General features: G+C 35.7%; 1 protein-coding gene across 2 annotated transcripts in view; it reads right to left on the reverse strand.

The window, feature by feature from the left end:
• ARHGAP15 (Rho GTPase activating protein 15) overlaps positions 1 to 17524 on the reverse strand; it is a 660617-nt gene extending 643093 nt beyond the window's left edge. For both annotated transcript variants that reach the window (XM_002749466.5, XM_054257664.2), the window contains exon 1: positions 17392 to 17524. The gene's annotated coding sequence lies outside the window, so the exon portion shown is untranslated. The remainder of the gene's footprint in view (positions 1 to 17391) is intronic.
• Positions 17525 to 22499: the final 4975 nt, after the last annotated feature.

The raw sequence follows: 22499 nt of genomic DNA on the forward strand, positions 1-22499 counted from the left end.
CTGTCAGTTTTGACCTAATCTAGCAAGAAATGCTGAGCGATTTTCCGCCTCTTGCGTACAAGTATCAATTAAGGGAAAACAGGGTGACTATCTTAGGGCACTGATGATGAAATGTCACTTAAAGAGAAAACATCAGCTGTAGAGCAAGTTGCTCAGCAGCCACAGTATTAGAAAACACTGGGGAAACAAATGGAGTCTCAGACCCTTGCTGGGACAAGCTAATTCTCTAATCTTTGTTGGGAGAGTATCAAGTGCAAAAAGTACATTTTAACCTGCAATTGTTTCAGTTTCCTGGGATTTCTTGTTCTACAGTGTTTCTTTCTTAAAGTGCTTGACTCAGTTGGGAAGTCTTTTTATTAGGCAAAATAAATGTAATCACCCACTGGTTGTAGCTATGCCAGGCTATCTGTATTTTGGCCTGCCCAGAGTTCAAATACATGGAAGTTGCATATTGCATAATTAGTACTCCACAGTAATTAACGGTAATCAGTAATTGACAGCAGTCAAATATGGTTGACATTTGTTTTATTTAGCAAATTTTCTGTTGTATCTATTAGTCTTTTCCTAATGCTCATGTCTCCACACTCTGAATTTATTAGATTGAATTTCAGTGCCAAAAGGGCATGTCTAATGATGGGACAGTAATGTCATAGTGTATTGTTGTGAAGGATGATGACTATATCATTAAAATAAAAGTTTTTGGAATATCTTCTTTAATGCATTTAAAAATCAGTTCTCTCTTACTCAATTATTTATGAGTAAAATACATTTCAAATAGCTTGTGTGTGTGTGTGCACGAGCATGCCTATGTTTGCATATAAAGTTCAATGAATTGTCACAAACTGAACACATTCTTGTAATTACAGCCAAAGTGAGAAACACAATATTATCAGCACTCCAGAAGCCCCTAAAAACTCTGTTCTAGTTAGTCGTTACCCACCTTGCCCCGGTAAAGCTGATCATTTCTGTCTTCTGAGTTTTGCCTGTTTTTGAACTTTATATCAAGGAAAACCTAAAGAGTATACTTTTTCTTTCTGGGCTTATTTCACTCAAACTTTTATTTGTAAAGATGATTGCTGTGCAATATTCTTTGATGACGTGACTGTGCAATACTTTTGCTTATTTTTTAAAATCAGATCGTTTGTCCTTTTCTGACCACTTTGTAGGAGCTGTTTAATACTACAACCACAAATCTCTTGTTAATATTTATGTTGCAATAATTATCATTTCCCACTTGTAGGTGGCTTTTTCACTCTCTAAATGGTGTCTTTTCATTAATAGAGGTTTTTACTTTTAATATTATCTAACTTATCATTTATTTGTTTTTATGATTAGTGCTTTTTATTGCCCTCTTAAGAGACCCTTGCCTAATTCAAGGCAAAAAAGACTATTCCCATCATTTCCTCAAATGATTTGTTTTTTCAACTTTTATTTATTTGGATTCATCTGGAAATAATGTTTGTGTCTGGTGTGGAAAGAAAGTTATACACACACACACACACACACACACACACCTATACGTACATAAATTGGAAGGACCTGTCATCTCTCCTGAAAGGACCAGGAACTGGCTTTCCATCTGAAGTGACCAGTTGCTGGAGAGCTCTCCTAGCCACATGTGGTCACAAAAGATTCAATTTGAAAGGTGCTAACAGTGTCAAGTAACCACATAGATTAGTGGTCACAATCTAGGCCACTATTGGAAACTGGGGATACAAGTTGAATAGGAAGAGTTATACAACAGGTAAGTAGAAACAGTCATTGATAATCTGAGGGGGGCAATACTGAGACGTACAGATTTTCAGATTGTTATCAACTAGGTTTGTTTCTAGGTGGCACAGTTCTCAATACCGGGTATTTGTTCAGGTCTAGCTCAATTACCCACAAAGGAGATTGGCAATAGAAAGGTAGAACCTCAAACCTAGCAAGAGAGTGAGGCAATGAATGACCAGGTTACCAGCAAAGGAAGTTGTGGTCAGGGACAAAGCAAATACCCAGTGAGGAAGAGCTGACCCAGTAAAATGATGGGACTTGTAAATAAGGTGGGAATACACTTGATTAGAACATCACAAGTCCAGACCAAAAGGTGATATCACTCATTATAATTTATTGTTGAATCCACAAAATCCCATTCTACTAGAATTAAAGATTATCTATATTAAGTTAATGTTTCACCTGAAAGTCAGGGTCAGAAATAACTCAACCAGTTACAGATGTGCAAATGCTTCTGGCAGTGATGAGAAAGAGAACTATAAAGTAGTAATTCTCAGTGGTCAATGTGTGGAGCTTATTAAGTACACTGACTTAGCTGAACCTTCCACAGATATTCCCATTTAAAGAGAATGAGAGAGAGGCTGAGAAATTGCATATTTTGTCATAACCCCTAAGGGATTCAGATGCACCCAACCCAAATGCCCATCAGTAATAGACTGGATAAAGAAAATGTGGCACATATTCCATGATGGTGTCATGGAATACAATGCAGCCATAAAAAATGGATGAGTTCATGTCCTTTGCAGGGACATAGATGAAGCTAGAAACCATCATTCTCAGCTAACTGACACAAGAACAGAAAACCAAACACTGCATGTTCTCACTCATAAGTGGGTGTTGAACAATGAGAACACATGGACACAGGGGTGGTGGGGTGGCTAAGGGAGGGATAGGAGGGGGGATGGAGAGATTGGGGAGGGTTAACATTAAGAGAAAAACCTAATGTAGATGACAGGGGGATGGATGCAGCAAACCACCATGGCACGAGTATACCTATATAATGAAACTGCATGATCTGCACATGTACCCTAGAACTTAAAGTATAATTTAAAAAGTTATTTTTATAAAGGTTTATATGTTATTTTTTAGATTTTATACCTGTATTATTCTAAAATGGTTAGTCATTACTATAATGTCTTATTTTTACAGCCCATTCCTGCTATCTTCATTTTATTCATATTACTGCTCTAATTAAGTTTTCTGGGAATGAAAGTTCACTTTAGAACATGTTGGTGAAGGGGAGGGGTATGGTCCATAGTTGGAAATAGAGATAAATGAGTAGGTAGCTAAGTGGGTAAGTAAATAGATACATAGACACACAGGTGCATGACAGTGATGCTGTAAATATTCATATATATCCCTGAACTTAAAATAAAAGTTAAAAAAATAAAAAATAGTGTATGGAATGCCCATCCAATTTCAGTTCCATTGCTTTTTGCAGTAGGTTCTCCATAGAAGGGCTTAGAGTGTACTCTTATTACTGTGAAGTTAGTCCCAGTCTCCTGATGGCTCTCTATTTCTTTTTCTGGAGGGAGATGACTTAGTGGTTCAAGTAATTGTCTGAGGGGGGAAAAAAAAGAAAACAGTTCTCCTTGATAAACACCAAAGGGTGTGAGAAAAAAAAAATTCCACAAAATATTGTATCCTTAGGCTTTCTTTCAAGAAGCCAAGATAATCAAAATAGTGAAAAAATATTTGTCAGTTTATATTACTTAAATTGAAAACTTTTACTGAGTTTTTCAATCCTTGCCTTTGAAGACAACAGATACAATATACTACATTCATTGTAAGCCTTAAAATGTATACTGTTTTCTCTAGGATGAAGAACTGAAGGTTCTCTTCATGCCTTTAGTCTCTTGAAGCGTTTCAACTTCCTTGTCAAGAACCTTAATCTAGGAGTTATTCGGGGGACTAGATACTCCACTTAAACAAATTTACTTTGTTTTTTCTTCCTCAAAGTGTATTTCCCAGGCCTCTCTCCACAAAGTGAGAGGCAGAGGAGATGGTTACATATGTGATATAACTAATAGGTAACAGTTGAGTGCTACTGTAATTCAAATTAGTGTGGCCAAATTTCTAAATTTAGGTTCTTCACAAAATGAAATACAGGATTTTTACTTGGACACATGAAAGTAAAAAAAAAAAAATGCATACATATTTGGAGTCTTAAATGGTTGGTAGAATTATCCATTTAATTTAAAAATAACACTTTCTTCTCTGTCTTGTTTGATTTACTTACATCCTTTGTTACACCTACGTGTGAGACAGAGAATCTAATCTGTCAAAAGAGAAAACGTGATGAAATGGGTTATGCAACCAAGCTCCAGTGACATTTCCCCATCTTGTGCACTCACTGGTGGATTTCTTGTGTGTGTTTATGTGTATGTGAGCATGCACACATGCATACGTATTTAAATGGTTGCCACTGTTATCACAACACAAGGTGTGCAAACATCTCTTTCATCTCACTTACAACAGTGCATCCACACACGTAGATATTTTGCTCCATTCCCTACATCATGTGACTCAAAAATAACAGTCAACCCAAAGATAAATGTATCCATTTAGTCAAGTTTAGTCAAGTTAAACTTTTAGAGACATCTTTTAATTATTTAAAAAAAAAATGCTTTGGGGAGGGTTGGCAGCAAAAGAAAGTTTGTTCTTTCAAGTTAGGAAAATGAGCCCAGTCATGCAAGCTAGATAGACACAACAAGGACCTAAATGAAGAAGCTATACATAAATGGATGTTTTTTTCACAGAATAATCTAATGCTCTAGTCAGTCTCTAAACATTTATTAGGATTTATTGCATACACAGAAGTTATTTGGAGGACTCTAGTTCTCTCTAATCATTACCCTCTGCTCCTGCTTTTTTAGGAGCAGCTATAAATTCAGGAAGAGGTGGAAAACTGGCAGACTGCCAGCCAAATTCAACCCACAGACATATGTTGTTGGGCCTGAACAATGTTTTGGAATGTTTTGAATCAATTTCCAATTGAAAAATGAGGGTTGTTACTTTTTTAAAAAAACAGAAAAGGATGTTTATGTGTCTTCTCTTGAAAAATCATAAGATGTGGCAAACTGATCCAGACGTGTATGGTAAGAGACAGCTTCAGGTGGACAGCTTCTACATCCTTTAGACAAGCCATCATATAGACATCCTCTGGTCCACAGGTCCCCTCCTACCCACTTCTCTTGTATAGATATCCTGACTGGTCTGGAGGCATTCCTGACTGTGGCTTGTGGTGTCAATCTCCTCTAGGAACATTGCTCCTCTGATGTATAGGTTGAATGGTGATTGTGCTGCATATTAAGTCAATATTATTTTCAGTATTGTATTATTTTTAAATCTAAGCTGGTAAGATTGCAAATGAATAGCAGAACCAGGAGACTGCATTTGCATTTGTACTACTGATTTAGAAAGAGGATCATCAAACATTAACATTACTTCATTTAGTCTTATAATTTTCTCAACATGATCTTAGGTACAAAGAGTAGGGTATTGTGCTGTGCTCTTTGTTCTTGCTAAGCAAGTTCCTCTTTTCCTCCCTCTCTTTTCTCTGGCCTCCTTTACTGTTCCTATTATATTTTGGCAGACAATTATATCCTGCCTTATATTGGTTTCTGTTCTCTATATGAGCTGTGTGCCTTTTCTGCCCAAATTGACTGTGGATTCCTTAAAGTCAGACACTATATTTGTCAGTGTTGTTAATTTGTATTGTACTTAGAGCATTATAGACACTTGGTCTCATGCCTTGCTCTCATTAATCAGATGCCTTAATACCAATTGCTTTCAAAATTAGAACTGAAATTGGTATGCTCATTCAACACTCTGAAATCCCCTGCATCGAACTCCCCCAGGCCATGAGCACTTCCAGCAAGTTCAAGTTTGCTACCATGATTAGAATGGCTGTGACTCCAAGTCTCAAGTGTTGTGGGATTCCTGTGTTACCTGCTTACCTCTCCACATCCAAAGCTGCCAAATGTATGCACGAGACAGCTTATCATGGTCAGGAGAAGTCAGATCACTGCATTTCACCTTCCCCCATCCCTGCCCCAGGGTGTGTATGCTCTACACATCTGCCAAGCTGACTAGTCTCCAAAATTTTGTCAAGCTGGTTTCCCACCCTGAACCTACTGCCCACTTGCTAATCCCCTTTCCTAATGCCAGACTTCAAACCTAAAGCTCAGTGCCAGCTGGCCATAGGACACAGCAGGCTCTCTGTGGACAGCACCACAGCTGCTTGTCTCCCCAGCATTTTGTCAGCCCTTGGGCTCACCTCCGCCATACCCTGCTCCCATTAAAGTAGATGCTCTAATACCAATTGCTTTCAAAATTAGGACTGAGATTGGTATATTCATTCAACCTACATTTATGGAATCCTGAGCTATTCCCCTGCCCCTCCCTCAAAACAATGAAACAAAAGCAAGCAAAAAAAAAAAAAAAAAAAAAAAGACAAAAGACTTCTTAACTGGGGTTAGCAACCTACATTCCTCTCTGGACTTCCTAGTTTCCTTTTATATTTTTTCCTCTCAGATTCATTTTTCTAGGACCCTGGTAGATCTGCCTTGTAGACTATCTACCTTACCACCCCATGCAAAAATTAGATTTAAAATCAAAGTGCACGAAAAGAATTCTACTTTCTTCTCTCTCATGTCTGCAGCTTTTATTTGCTTCATTTTAACTTCAGGTCTAAGAGTAAATGGCTGCCTACCTGTTTTTGAACTGCTTTATGTGATAAATATTAATTCTTGGTAATTAAAGGGTATTTTTAGTGAGGGCACATCTTGAGCTGCTTGAAGGAAAATTTCCATATCAACCAAAAATTGGTAAACAAACAAGAAAAGAGTTATCTCTTCTTCCCTTTCCCCACACAGCTATACTGTACTCCCCCACACAGCTGTATAGAGGAAATGAAACTAATAGCAAGAAATTGCTTTTGATGAGTTTCATAATCTTATCGTAATACTTAGAATTGAAATACACCAAAATTATCCTAGCATGATTTTTATATCATAATAAAGAAAAATAAAAGGTCACTCTTTTATTCAAAACCTGCTAAAACAATTATTACTACGGCTACTCTTACCACTGCATTTAACCTTTTTAAAATGATTCACTATGTGCTTCATGCAGGGTAAACATCTTTACATACTTCATTTTATTTTTTTTTCTTTGGGAGGAAACTCACCATTTTACAGATGAGCAAACGCAGACTCAGAAAGATTAAGTAACTTGCCCAAAATAATACATATAGTATCTAGCAAGTGGTAAGGCCCAGAATTGAAATTCATTTTTTCTGTCTTCATCCAGCCTGTGCTTTTAATACCTCTACTACCTCTGTAAGAAAGAAAAAAGTTTCGGACTAGAATTTGAGAAAAAGTACATTTTAATGCATATACCTGAAATGTATTCTAATTCTTCTGTGTCCTCCCAAAATGCAATTTCTCCATGCTTCATTGCCTTTTTCTATGAAGTCTGCTAAAACCTCCCACTTTCTCCCTGGCTTTCTAGAATAATCAAGTAAAATAATGTATGCAAATGACTTTTAAAACTCTAAATAGAATACAAATAGGTTATAGACATTCTTACTTGTATTAGTTAACTCGAACCCAACTATCACCCTAAAGCCTTAAAATACATTTATAAGAAGCAAAATAAAGAGGCAAGAGAAATAGCAATATAAAAGCATAAGACTCTTGCCATACTCTAGATAAGACTCAATACATGACCAATTAGTGACCATGATGATATGTGCAAATAAAAAGAAAGAAATAAATAAATGCTACTTAAGTATGGAAATTGATTGGATGTATGAAATAAGTGGTATGGAATACATGATATGGATTATATCATGTCACCTGATAACAAGATTACTTTGGGTGACTTCAGGAGTAGAGATGTAATTGGAATTGAAAGGAAGACAAGAAGAACCCTTGAGAGTGGTCATGGATTTAATGTGGAACATAATCAGTTTAACCTGCTGATGGGACATCATAGAGGAAGTATCAAGTGACAATTAGAAATAAGGAACAATTTTGACAGAGACACCAAGGCTAAAGATAGAAATTTAAGGACCATATTTGAGGAATTGAAATCATAAGAATGTGAAAAGAGAGACCAAAAAGAAGATAGTTTAGAGCATGACATCCAATAGAAATATAACGTGAGCCACACATGCAATTCAAACATTTCCTGTAGCCACATTGGAAAGGTTAAATGAGATAGGTAAAATTAATTTTAATAATTTTATTTAACCCAATATTTCAAAATTTAATCATTTGAGCACATAAAAAATACCAAAATAATAATTAGATATTTTATATTTTCTTTACTTGTATTAAGTCTTCAAAATTTGGAGTTTAGACTTAATTCATACTAGCCCTTCTTCAAGTGCTCAATAGTCACTTGTGGCTAGTTGCTACCATATCGAATAGGTGGATCTAAGAAGGAATTTTTGAGAATTAAGGGCCAAGAGGAGACATAGAATCCAGAGGATACAGAAAAAGAGAAATAGAAAAAAACACAAGAAATGTAGAAAAAAACTAAGGCAAAAGAATGTTTTCTTCCTCACATGTTTTACAGCACTTCTGCATAGGAAATATATGCAGAGAAGAAACAACAGGTTTCCTACAGATGGCATTGTTTTAGACATCAAACACAGTAGGATTCTTATAGAGCCTTTTAGACTCTAGGGCTTCATGAATAAAGCTCAGCATTGCTTAACTGCTAACACTTAACAGGCTTCTAAATTATAGCACGGCATACCGAAAATAACATGGTCTTTGCCTTACCCAGATCCATCTACAGATCATGACCCAGCCTACCAAATAACTCTGTAAATTTGGGTATTTGACCTCTTAACCCTAGCTTCCTTATCTTTAAAATGGGGATACAAACTGCTTTACATGATTTTTGTGGATACCAAATGCAATTAGGTATGCAAAATGCTTGTCCCATAATCTAGACAGAATAAGTCATAGCTATGATAATAATTATTAAGAATCCCACCATAATTTATGTTGATGAATTTCTCAAGCAATTGTAAACATCTTGAGATAAGGGAATATTGTCTAGTTTTGGTAACACTGTCGTACTTGCCACAGTGCTTGAGACACCACTGAGGTAATCACCATACTTTTTTTTCCTCTAATGTTCTACTTTAGGAGAACCATCAAAGTATGAATAGGTGGTATTATACAGAAGCTCAGATTACTTGATTTCCCCAGTGCATTTAGCAGAAAGATGAATTTGGGTTCCATTGCTCAGTTTCTAGTCTTTAAAATTCTAACATGAAATTAACTAAAGCAGAAAGATAAATGAACAGAAACAGAAGTTTCCCTTGACTCAGCACCCAATTTCCTGAGTATTCTACCTTCCGTAGCTCTTTTAAAAAGATGTCCTGTTTTGACTCTTTTAGGAAATGGATCTAAAGTGAACATAAAATTAGTCAATTTTAATACCACAGTTTTAGTAAAATTGCTTAAAATTTAAATACTTAGAGGTAGTTGCTGTTTCTCATCAGTTTATGGCAATATGTTTTCAGCTGGTGGGTTGTTTCATTTTTCAGAAGCACATAATGGATACAGAATTCTAACCCAACCTTTCATCACTGCCAACTTACTAAAATTGTACCATATATATAGTAGATATAGTGTCATTTATTTGAAATAATTTCTGGCTTCTCTTCTAAATTACCCTATTTTTTAGAGCAGGAAAAGTCACAAATCTCCAGACAGTCTTCCTTGATTCTGTAACCCAAAGTCAACCTTTATGGCATTTATCTTTTCACTAAACAAATATTTATTGACATTATCATATACCTGCCCTTTGTTCTAGGTTCTAGGTATTCAGTAGTAAAAAGACAGGCAAGATCAATACTCTCATGGACCATATATTCTACGGTGAAAATAGCCACTAAGCACTGAAAAATAAATAACAGATTTCCATGTCCAAACTAACGTGAAGTAAAACAAAAGCAGAGTAATGAGATAAAGAGGGCCTTACAAATCATGAAAGGAGATTGAATCTAATTTGAAGAATAATAGTCAGTCATTTGGAATATTGTAGTAGAAGAGTTGCATGCTTGAAATCTTAAAAAGGCCGCTCTGTCTACTCCATGGACAATGACTATTGTGGGGAAAATAGAAGCAGGGAGGACAGGCAGGAGAATTCTGCAGTAACAGAAATGGAAGTGGAAAGAAGTGATTGAATTCAGGATATTCTCATGTACCTATACCACTTGCCTAATGTCTAATCCATTCCTGTTGAATATAGGGCTATTCAATAAGAGCCTAAGATTTCCAATCATCATTTACAAGTATAAAAATAAGTCAATAGCACCAAAAATGGGCTCAAGTACATAAAGGCAACAATTTGAAAGGAAACAAATTGTACATAAAATGTAATATAAAAGGAGTTTTATTTACTATATTTTCTTTTTTGTACATTGTTTTCTTCACGAATATTTTTAAGGATTGCGAGACTTCAGGTTTTGTGCTCTCAAAGTGTACTTAATAATAAATTACAGCACAGGAGTCACCTGGAGTGCAACGAAACAAAACAAAAACAGCCTGACTAGAAGGTTGTAAACATTGGCACCTCTTCAGCCTTCTTGAATTAATTCAAACGTACAAATTGACACTGTTTTATACGCTTATTATTTTCTCTAACTTGAAACTAGAGGGTAAATTGGTGTGTGCGGTTTTGTCTCAAGTTTGATGTTCATCCAAGTGTGACGTTGCAGTGTATTCACTTAGCAAGACTTTTTGAGGAAAGTCATTCTATTAACAACCAAAAAAATCAAAGATAAAAGAACTGTTAGCCTGAAAAAGAAAAGATATAACACTTTAAGGGCCATTATTGAGAAAAGTCATGTGAAAACAATAATGAAAGCTAAGTTTATATCTGACAGGCTGCACTTATTGGTGATAACTTAGATGAAACTTCAGGTAGGAAGTGGTAGGGAAAGAGTCGAATCAAGGATAACTCTCAGACTATTGTCCTGAAAAGAGAGATGGGTATGGTGTCATTAAGTAACATGGAGGAACAAAGGAAAGAAGCAGATTGGTTTGGGGACAGGTGGGCAGTAATTAGGAGATTTGCTTTGAGTACTGTATACTTATTCTGATGTCTCTATGAGACATTCAAGTGGAGAAGATGAATGAGGAATCGTATTTGTAGTTTTACTGCTAAGAGAAAAGATTTGGTCTTGAAATCTAATTAGTATATAGATAACATTTAAGGTAATGAAACTCAATAAAATCACAAAGGAATAAACCTAGAAGACAAGTAGGAAACCAAAGACTGTTCCTAGGACATTCCAACATTTAGAGAGCCTCATGATGAGGAAGTGTTAGCAAAGGTCACAGAAAGAGCATTCAGGTGGTTTGGAGGAAAACTGGAAGAATAAAATATCCCAGAAGTCAAATGAAGAGAGAGTTTCAAGAGTGAAGGAGTGATGGATAGCATCCAATGCAGCTCAGACAGTGACTAACATAAAGACACATAAATGACAATTAGATTTGGCAAAATGAAGACCTCTGAGATTCTGTCAATGGCATAGTCTATAATATTTCTATGGAACTGGACTTACATGCATAGATTGATATTTAGATCCTTATATTTGCGTACCTTTTACATTTTTCATTGGCTAAGTAGCATATCTAATTTTTATGTCTCAGTAAGTCTTAGGACAACATAGTATACTTAGTTGACTTTAAAATTATTTATGGAGTTGAACTGAATTGGGCTAATAACCACCGAAAGAGAAAAAATAAGCTGCAAATCCACAATTCTATTGTGTGTTACTGACAGGGACAAGTTTTAAAATAAGATATTCTGTCTAGTTTTTGACATGTAGAAAATACTTTCATCAGATGAGCTTTCCTACCATTTAAGCAAAGATAGAAATTATGAAGCATGTATTCCCTCAACTTCCTCTCCTCACTTAATCTTATTTATATCCAGTTCATCTGCATTCACACTCATTAAAGTGCTCTCTCTTCTGTTTAAGGTTAATTCATCTACTTGAGCCAGTGATTATACCCATCTGTCTTAGTCTACTCTGAGACCTTGTTAGATTTCTTTTTTTTTTTTCATTTCTTTTCTCCTCCTTCACTTGAATATTCATATTTTATCCCCCTTTTAAGCGACTGTCTATTTCAAGCTTTAGAAAAGTAACACAGCATTTTATGTATGCAATTCCTAGTTCTTTGCTTCCTTTGACATCTCACTCAAGGCTTGAGTGTCACTAAAGTCACTAATGTTATTGTTTTTAGTTATACAGCGAGACAGAATATGTTTTCTTATAATAAAAGCAAATCGACCTTTAATCTTTTAAAAACAAGATCAATTTTAGCCATAACAGCAGAAATACCAATAAAAATGTACTGAGATACAGTTGTTACAGACCAGCAAAACCTGGAAAGCTTGGCAACACAATTCCTTGAAAAAGCAATGGAGCTTCTGCAAGCATTCTCACTGAGTGCTGGTGGAAGTTCAAAAAGTTTCAAATAATGTGAAGAATAGTTTGGCAACAACTATCAAAATTATTTCATCCTTTGCCTCATAAATGTTATTTCTGGAAATCTGTCATAGATAGATTAGAATAGGGCAGAGAAAGAGAGATAGACAGACAGACAGACAGACACACACACACACACACACACACACAGATTTTCAAATAAAAACACACAGATATTCATTGAATTAGAAAAAATTGAAAATATCTATCACTCTTTGTATAGGAGGCTGGTTAAATTAAGTATGACATTTCTGTATGGTGGAATATTATACAGCTATAAAAAAGAGAATCAGATCATTTCTTATTTTTGTGATAAAATATCTCTAATCTAGATTCCTAAAAAAAAAAAGCAAAGTGATGAGGTACATGCAGTTATGCTAGATACAAACACATATAGATGTGCATATGTTTTTTGCATAAATTGTGAAATATAAATATATATTAAACATATGTAAAAGTGGTTATGTTGGATTAAGATGGGAATAAATGGGATAGATAGAAATAAAAATATAAGAAATAATTTCTCTAAAACCTTTGTGTTTGGGTTTTATGCTGATTTCGAACCATCTTCGCTATATCATCTATTCTAAAATTAAAAACAAACAAAACAAAAGGCCTTCATCAAATGAAAAAAAAACCAAAAGAGGTTGTTATAACCATAACCTGAATAAGAACCTCAGGCACCTGAACATTGTAAGTCAGTGCCTGTCCTTACAGGAATATCTTCATTGACTGCAAACTCTTCTGCAAAGAGAATGTCACTTCACAGTAAGATAAACAGAAGAAACAAATAAATCCTGACTCTAGATAGACAGCCCATCAAGATGTAAAATTGTGGACATCCAATTATGTATTTCTGCTCAAAAGCCCTGTTGTTACTTATATCCAGGTCTACTCTGTTCATGATCTCACACCATCTTTCTATACTTCTGTCTAACAAAGCTGGAGAATTCACACTGCCTTGGAATTCTCTGACACTCCATGTTTTGACACATTTCCTTCCTGTCCCTTGGAATGTTTCTCATCTTCCCAATGCTAGATTTTCCTGAAAACTACCACAAAGATTTCCTCCAAAACTGTCCAAATTCCCAGAAAGGATAAGATCAGATGATACAACACCTACCAAATTCTCTAGTTTATGGCCTGGCAAATAACAGGAATGCATAAATACTGGATGAATTCTCTACCCCAATAGAGTATTCTTTGTATCTTCTTGTGGTACTTGACAAATTTTATTTGCATCATAATTATTAAAAATAATAGTCACTCTAGATTATAAGCTTTTAGAACGCAAATGTTGTGAGGAGTTGTCACACATACAGTAGCTGTTGAAAAATAATTTTATATTGAGTTTAATTGAAACTCATGTTTCAATCAGATCTGCCTTTAAATTAAAACTGTATTTTTGTATGAGTGTGGAATTTGAAGAAGTTGGAAAATAATGATTACTTAAAATGTGACCATATGTGACTCTGTAGTAGAATTCTGAGGTTTTGTCCTTTCTTTTGGGGAAAGCATTTTAATTTCTACATCAGGAGAGTCCTCTTTTCAGCAGAGAGCCCAGGTGCTGCATCTGTAGTGCCCGTCAACTACAGGCACGAGAGGGCCTGTGAGCTAGGCCTGACCACACAGAGTGTGCACCCAAGTTCAGTAATTGTTCAGCTATGGTCATGTGATCCAATTCAGTCCCATCAGCTCTAAATCTGACACTTTGTTGTGGTGATTGGGTGAAGCCATTCTTTCCCCACAGTTTGCTGAAAGGATCAACTCAGTAGGAACTTGACAATTTGGTGACAGCTTCCACCAGAGATTCTTACAGTACAGTGAAAAGAAGTGCTGAGGAATGAAAAAAATGAGAGCTAATCCTGATAATCCTGTGTGAGCTCCTGGATCCAGCCATTCCTGACTTTGTTGTCCTTGGACTTTTCACACATAAAATACTATCTCTTTTGCCTAGGCTAGTTTGAACTCATTTTCTATCATTTGCAAACAAATAAGTTTTTCTCATTCTAAGCTGAAATTTAGAATACTTATAAGGACATTTTAAAGTCTAATTATATAATATTTATTGCACAGTGTAAAAAATACACTTCTGGTATCCAAAGAGTATCCAATGACTTTTAAAATACATTTATTAAAATTAATTATGAGAAATATTTTTTTAAAATTATACTATGAGTTCTGGGGTACATGTGCAGATTGTGCAGAACTGTTACACAGGTATACACATTTTCTAAGTGTATGGGAATATCACAATTATCCGAAAATGTAGTGCAATAATTTTTTTTACCTGTTACAAGAATGGTGTTTATTTCTTTAGGAATATCTTAAAGAGATGAATACATCTCTGGGATGAATCCTTCATATGAGACACTTTCAGCAATCCTGTGTTTAAATACCACAGGCAGGACCAATGGCTAACAAAACACTCTCTCTCGAAAGTCTTCCCCTAACCATTTACCGTGGCATCAGTCTCCTCACTTGAAATCCAGCATTTAGCTGATCCTTTGGTCCCTGTCTGCTGAAAGAACATATTAAAATTCCACTGGGAGGAGAAAGAGAGGCCTGGCTAGGAAGTCAAAGCTCTGTAGCCTTCTCCTATAAGTGTGAATTATTATTATTATTTATTTATATATTTTATTGCATTGTAGGTTTTGGGGTACATGTGAAGTACATGCAAGATTGTTGCATAGGTACACACATGGCCATGTTGTTTGCTGCCTTCCTCCCCATCACCTAAATCTGGCATTCTCCCCATGTTTTCCCTCCCCAACTCCCCGCACCCACTGTCCCTCCCCTAGATCCCCTCCGCAGACCCCAGTGTGTGATGCTCCCTTCCCTGTGTTCATGTGTTCTCATTGTTGGACACCTGCCTATGAGTGAGAATTATTTTTATTAGATTCCCTAAGTGCTGGAAAATGGGCTGAGTACATTTTAAAAATTCAGTTGAATGGAAGAAGCCATTGAAAGGAAGGATCTGTCCCTCTAGGTACCAAGGCTATGAGACCCTAAATTAGGAGCAGAGTAGTCTGCTCCAGAAGAGAGTATTAAAAAGAAGCAACAGGAGGAATATCAAGGAAAGATTTTCTCCTTTCTGAATTTTGCTGAATGCTGGCCCCAAGTGAAAAAGAATGACATTCTTTGAGCAAATCAGCTTTCAAAATGAGATCTTCTATATTATTTTCATTTCATCAAAACTTGTTTCTGACTCAGCCACTTAAAACATATAAAGTAATAGAAAACTATATAACTCAGTTGCAATTAACTGTCTTAAAATTTGCTCTGTACATTACCTGTGTTTATAAACAATTCTGAAGGTATTTTAATTTACCTATCATCTGTACTCATTGATCTTTCTAAATTCCTGTCAAGCTCTCTTCAATTCATTCTTAATTTTAAACATATTCTATAAAATATGTATATATTAATTTAACAGTTTTTGCAGAAAACACTCATTTTTTACAGGGAATTTGTTTTTTAAAAGCATTAAACAGTTAAAAAAATTTTTGTGGACTTTTCTTCAATGCCACGTTTATCTGCATATTCATTCTTGCTAAGGTGTAAGTATTGCATGTGTTTATTCATGTGATATTCTTTTATAATAAAATGAAATAAAGTAATAACATATGAACCAAAATTATCTGAATTATACAGCTTCTATAGATGCAGAGGTTCAGGACCACAATATTGAAGACAGATTTAAATAACGCTTTCCATTGTGAGGAAATGCAACCAATTGAAAATCTAATCAGAATATCAAAGCAAATACATATTACCAGGGTCTTCGTACACTCTAACAATAAAAAATGTATTGAACACCAAGTCCTAATCTCTATTTTTCTGTGATAATTTTACTAGTCAACAAGTAGCTAGCTTCAGTATTGACAATTGAAGAGGTCTTAAAATGAAGTGTGCTAGTATGCCTAATAATTTCCTACTAAATTGACCATGTCAAAATACATTTATGTGTGTCTTTCAATAGAAGACAATAAAAGAAAAGAAAATTGTTGTCACTTATCAACCCTGTAACCATTTTTTAATAACACAATAAAATAGGTGTTGTGGGGGCCATCACTTCTCCCATCCAACAACACAATAAAAATAATATTAGGGAAGAATGGATCATATCTTGGGCTGTTATTAAAATTCTTTCAAAAATCTACAGTCAGATTTATTTTAAGTATTTTCTCTGAGATTAGCAATATTTTGATGTTTTCTGCACATATGTTGCAGTATACAAAGACATTCTGTAAAAGCAAGAAGTCAATATAAAAGAAAATTACTTGTCAGCTTATAACTAACAAATTCTTTTCATTTCTAAGGTTTATTTTGGAATATTTCAAATAAGGAAAATTATATAATTACATAAATAACAAAAGTATTCCTCTAATTTGCGTCTCCTCTCAGAGTAGCCTTCAATGAAATCAGCTGTGAATTATTTTTTAAATATACAATTTTGCTTATGGATTAGAAACTTACCCTCATTTCACCCTGTATCTTAAATGAAATTTAGACAAAAATTTTAAGGATCAAGATAGAGGGTACTCCTTTACATTTTAAAACCCCCTTGCTTTTTACTAGCTATTTATTTAGCTACATAGTTGCTAATCTTTTTAAGGGGTTTTAATGCTAACATTAATACAATGCTTTAAAGTGAGTATCTTTCATGCTGAAATTCAAGATATTTCTCATTGTTATGAAGTGACCTTTCTCTTTCCTTATTTGGACGTTGAACAATACATATTTTTATAAAACAGTTGGCTAAAGGTGTAAAGTCTCACATTATTTCTAGTAGTTATTTTTAAATGCACTTCAAACTAAAACTTTATACCTTATTCTGTCTTTAACATCTTATCACAACATCTTAGCAAATCATCCTATTATAATATTTTAGTAAAAGACAGTGAAATTTGACAGCTGCAAATATGAATAGAATCTTCTTTTCTACACCAAAGGAAACCAGCAGATGTTTGAATCATAGGTAAAAGCGCCATATTTTGTAGAAATGTTTATACCTTCACACCAAAATGTAGGAAACTCTGCCAAACATGTTCAAGTTTAAATTTCATGTACAATATAAAGTTAAAACTTACCTTTTCTCAGCAATGACCTGTTATTGAAGCTGCCATCAATTCCGGTTAATGACTCTTTCAACAAAAACGGAAAACAGTAAAGTCACATGTCGTAAGAGTAGGCCTGTGTTGGATGCTGCTTAATATCACTACTGGGGGAAGAAAGGTGGGGGGTGGGGCGAGCACAAAACTTTTAAATAAAACCACTTCCTGGGTAGAGACTGTTAACCACACACATCACATCTTTACTCGGTTTGAAGAAATTTGCCTTGCATAGTCAACAATATTGTTATTTTTCAATGTGATTATCAATTTTCAAACATGACACATGTATAGAGATTTTATCAATTTTGACTTAAGGAAGGAAAATGTTGATTAAAAATTTATCAGTGGGAGGAGCAGACTGCTAAGCACTGAAGAAACTTCCCCTTTTTCTGCCTTCTAGCAAGAGCTTAAAAACAAAGCATCTACTCTGCTGGCTAAGCTTGAGATGTTCCCCTGCTCTCAGGACACTCTGAATATTGACTTTGGAAGCCAGGAAGCCACCTCCAATTCACAGAGCTGGTGCTTCTGCCTCATTCATGAAAGGACCCGCCAAAACCTGATCCAGTTAACAGATTCATGGGGCCTTGGGTGGGTTGCATTAGAACTTCAGAAGACATAGCCCAGAGCCATGCTGCCATCTGATCATCTGGGGAAAAGGAAGATATTCATCATGCTCATTGAATACATGTTGTGGCATTTGCTCTGACTGTGGCTCTCATACAGATGTGTCCATTCTGGCAGTTTCCTGAGCAGTTCTGAAATCTGCTGAGGAGCTTTTGCTTTCGCTGAATGATTCTTTGTGTGGTCTGACTTAAAAATAAAACAAACAAACAAACAAAAAATATATATATATAATAAATTAAAAGGGTATCATTTTGGCATTCTGCTCTGTGCCCTCCTATGTCAAACTTCAACCAACCCAAGACATATTTTTAAGGGATCTCAGAAATAATTCTAGGATATGCGTCTTTATTGAGCCATGGAGTTCAAGAATAAGCTCCTGGATTTTCAGGCTTGGCTAGTTTTGTGATTTTTGCAGCATAATCACAAAAGGAAATGAGAAAATGCTTTCCTTCCAAATATATGAGATAGTTAAATCACAATCTCTTGTCATACAAACCAATTAGACTAGAAATCTGTGTAATAGAGCTCAGTGGTATAGAATGTTTGGCATACAAAAAGTCAGTCTTTAAACCTAGTTTGGGTGGATATGGCCCAAGTTAGGGGCAGCATGCTCCTACCAGTTAATTTAATTGCTCTGGGTTTTTTCCTAAAAATCACATTTCAGATTGACCCTAGAATTCACTGTCAGTTGTCATTCCAGGAAGGGCCTTTTTAAGTGTTTAGAGTCCTGAAGATTTTTACTGAATCCTTCTCCTTCACACCAAAGAGAAAATGGAAAGTGCATAATATTAAAAGTGAGGAAAGCAGAATTCAGGCCTTAATTCTGACAATGCTATTTACTTAACCTTGGTCAAGTTACTTACATTCTCTGAAATTTAGGTTGTTTATCCATGTAATGAAACATCTGCATAAAAAAACCCATCTTGAATAATATAATAAGTAAACAGATGTACGTATTTTGTATATCATAAGGAATTGTAGATGTATAAATTAGCATGAGCTGGGAAATGTTGATACCGCCTAAGAAGCATCAGAAAAACTTCAGTGCATTCTGCTTGATTTAAGCCTTTTTACATCTGAGTCAGGCTCAGAAGTCTAGGGCAAGGAAAATAAATTAGGTCTTTTTTTTTTTGAGTCAGAGTCTCACTCTGTCACCCAGGCTGGAGAGCAGTGGTGTGATCTCGGCTTACTGCAACCTCCACCTCCCAGGTTCAGGTAATTCTTCTGCCTCAGCCTTCTGAGTAGCTGGAACTATCGGTGCATGCCACCATGCCCATCTATTTTTTGTATTTTTAGTAGAGACAGGGTTTCACCATGTTGGCCAGGATGGTCTTGATCTCTGGACCCTGTGATCCGCCTGACTCGGCCTCCCAAAGTGCTAGGATTACAGATGTGAGCCACCACACCTGACCAGGCGTTTCCTTTTAAACAGATACTAATATTAGCCATCTGACTGGGAAACATATAAAATACCAATATACCCTTATGGTAATAAATAAATTTAAATTCCTACTTAAGGGTGACACAATATTTTTTGTCATCAACAACTACTCAATCAACAAATACAAGAGCCCATTTTCTTTGTATGAGGTAGAAGATGAGCCCCTTAGGCAATGTGATAATCCTGGATTTGATTTCCTTCCTTCCTTCCTTCCTTCCTTCCTTCCTTCCTTCCTTCCTTCCTTCCTTCCTTCCTTCCTTTCCTTCCTTCCTTCTCTCTTTTTTTGTCAAAGTCTCATTCTGTCACCCAGGCTGGAGTGCAGTGGCATGATCTTGGCTCAGTGCAACCTCCACCTCTCAGGTTCAAGTGATTCTCGAGTCTCAGCCTCCTGAGTAGCTGGGATTACAGCCATGCACCACCACACTCCACTAATTTTTGTATTTTTTTTTTTTTTGTAGAAACGAGGTTTCACCATGTTGGCCAGGCTGGTCGTGAACTCCTGACTTCAGGTAATCCACCCACCCCAGCCTCCCAAAGTGCTGGGATTAGAGGCTTAAGCTACTGCACTTGCCCTGGGTTTGATTTCTAAAAAGAGACCTACTCACTATGATTAAAGCTATAGATCAGTGCTTTGACACTTGTGGCTTGATATGTTCACTGTTTTTAGTAGCTAAGATTTATTGAATATTTGCCATAAACCAAACATTGTACCAAGCACTTTACATTCATTCTGCCTTTCAATCCTCACAACAAATTTGTGAGCTAGCCAATATTACTGTATTCTTTTGACATATGAGGAAACTGAGACTACTTTGTTGCCCAAAATAGTAAGGAGTATAATCAGGAGTCAAACCCAGAAGCTCTGACCTCAGAGCCCTTTTTCTAAATTACTGTGATAGCTCCTAACCACTTGCTATGCAGCACAACTCTAAGTCAATAGTCCTCAGGAAATATTTTACTTCTGGTATTCCTTTTGCTTCTTCACTGACTAGAATGATAAACTTAGCAGGAATAATTTCTGGGAATCATGAAATAAAGTCCCCCCCCCAATTATCTAAAATCAAAGAAAAGAAGATCAGGATAAACAGAAATGTACTGTGTTCATAGATTTTAAAAAACAGTGGAAATGCATCAATCTACTCAAATTATTCTACAAAGAGATTCAATAAAATCATAATTATAATTCCAACTGGACTTTTTGAAGAATGCAATGAGCTCCTTCCAGAATTTCCTGGAAGAACAAATGTCCAAGAAACCTAAGCTCATTCTGAAACAAAAAGCAAGGACTATTGACTTGCCCTGTTAGATTGACATGATCCAAAATCACAGTATTAAAAACATTTCAATGCTGGCCCAAGGAACAGCTCAGAAAATGACGGTATTTATTTGGGAAATTAATATATGACAAAGATAGCTCATAGATAAACAAAAAGGAACAGAATTGTTTTAATAGATAGTATTGGTAAGATATATTTGCTAAATAGAGGATAATAGATTAAGGCTTCGACATTAGATCACTTGCAAAGACGGACCACACACGGATAAAAGCACAGTTGAAAGGTCAAACCATGCTTTGATACAATAACATGAAGGAAAATATTTTTACAAAATGGAACTTTCTTAAACAGTATCCGTACATTAGAAAGAAAAAGAGCAAAAAAAGTATATTTCACTATACAATAATTATATATTTCTGTTACAGAAATATGTAGACAAAGATTACAGAAAAATGACAGACTAGTAGAAAATACCTATATTTATGAAAGATTTATACCAACCAATAGAAAAACAATAAGCATCCCAGTTGGAGAATAAGAAAATGAGTTGAATAAGTAAGTCAGTAAATAACAGGATTGTCCTGATATCCAACAGATGCGTGAAGAAATGCACAAGCTCTACAGTGATCACTGTAATACAAGTTAAGTCGGCTCCCATTGAAATGGTAAAAATCTAGCTGAGAATGTATAGAAAAAGGAACTCTCATACATTTGCTGGAGGAACTGTAAAGTGAAACCATTCTGATAAGCAATCTGGCAAAAATGAACAGAATTCAATATATGCATGCACTGTGTTCCAGCAACCCAAATCTGGTGTTAATATATGGTCCAGATAAATTAATCACACAGAGTTGTTTTTACTCCTTTAACACCATGAGTTAAATGATTTTGGTGTTGGCTCTTGTGGCTCAGGTAATATTTACCTGCATTGTGTCTGTGTGTTTGCATATGGTTAGGGAGAAAAACAGGAGTTTCCAGTTCCTCTGAATAGATGGTGTGAGGTGGACTAGAAAAGGAGACTAGAAAAGGGAGGAAAGACTTGACCTAACCTGAGAAAGGGTTAGATTTCCCCTGACAAGGATGAGAGAGGGATGGGTTTCTCTCCCATGCTTCACTCTCAAACAGTTGCCCAGCGCTGGCAAAAGCATTCATCTGGAGGGAGCAATCTATTAACTTATTGAGCACTTACTCTATGCCAGGCAATATAGTAGAATTTACATGTATTGTTGCTATAGATTTGCCCCCCCACCCAAAATTTATTCACTGAAATCCTAAGTCCCAAGATAATGGTACTAGGAGGTGGGACCTTCTGTGGGGTCAGTAGAACATGATGGTGGACCTCTCATAATTGGAATTAATGCTCTTCTAAAAAAAGACCCCAGAGAGCTAGCTCACCCCTTCCCTTGGAGGAGACAGCGAATAAGTGCCATCTACAAGGAAGAGAACCTCACCAGGCAGAGTGTGCAGGCATCATGATCTTTTACTTCCCAGTCTCCAGAACTGTGGGAAATACATTTTTATCATTTTAAAGTAACCCAGTTTGTGGCATTTTTGATATAGCAGCCCGAAAAAACTAAAACAACTATATCTTACATACTAGTTAGGAAAATAATGTGAATAAACAAAATACACAATAGATTAGATAGCAATGCTGTAAAGAGAAAAAAAGAAAAGCAGTGAAATGGGTCATGAAAGGGTGATGAAGTATAAAACTTTAAGCTGTATGAAAGAGGTCTCACTAA

The sequence above is a fragment of the Callithrix jacchus genome, chromosome 6 (genome assembly GCF_049354715.1).
Source record: "Callithrix jacchus isolate 240 chromosome 6, calJac240_pri, whole genome shotgun sequence".
Taxonomy (NCBI): domain Eukaryota; kingdom Metazoa; phylum Chordata; class Mammalia; order Primates; family Cebidae; genus Callithrix; species Callithrix jacchus.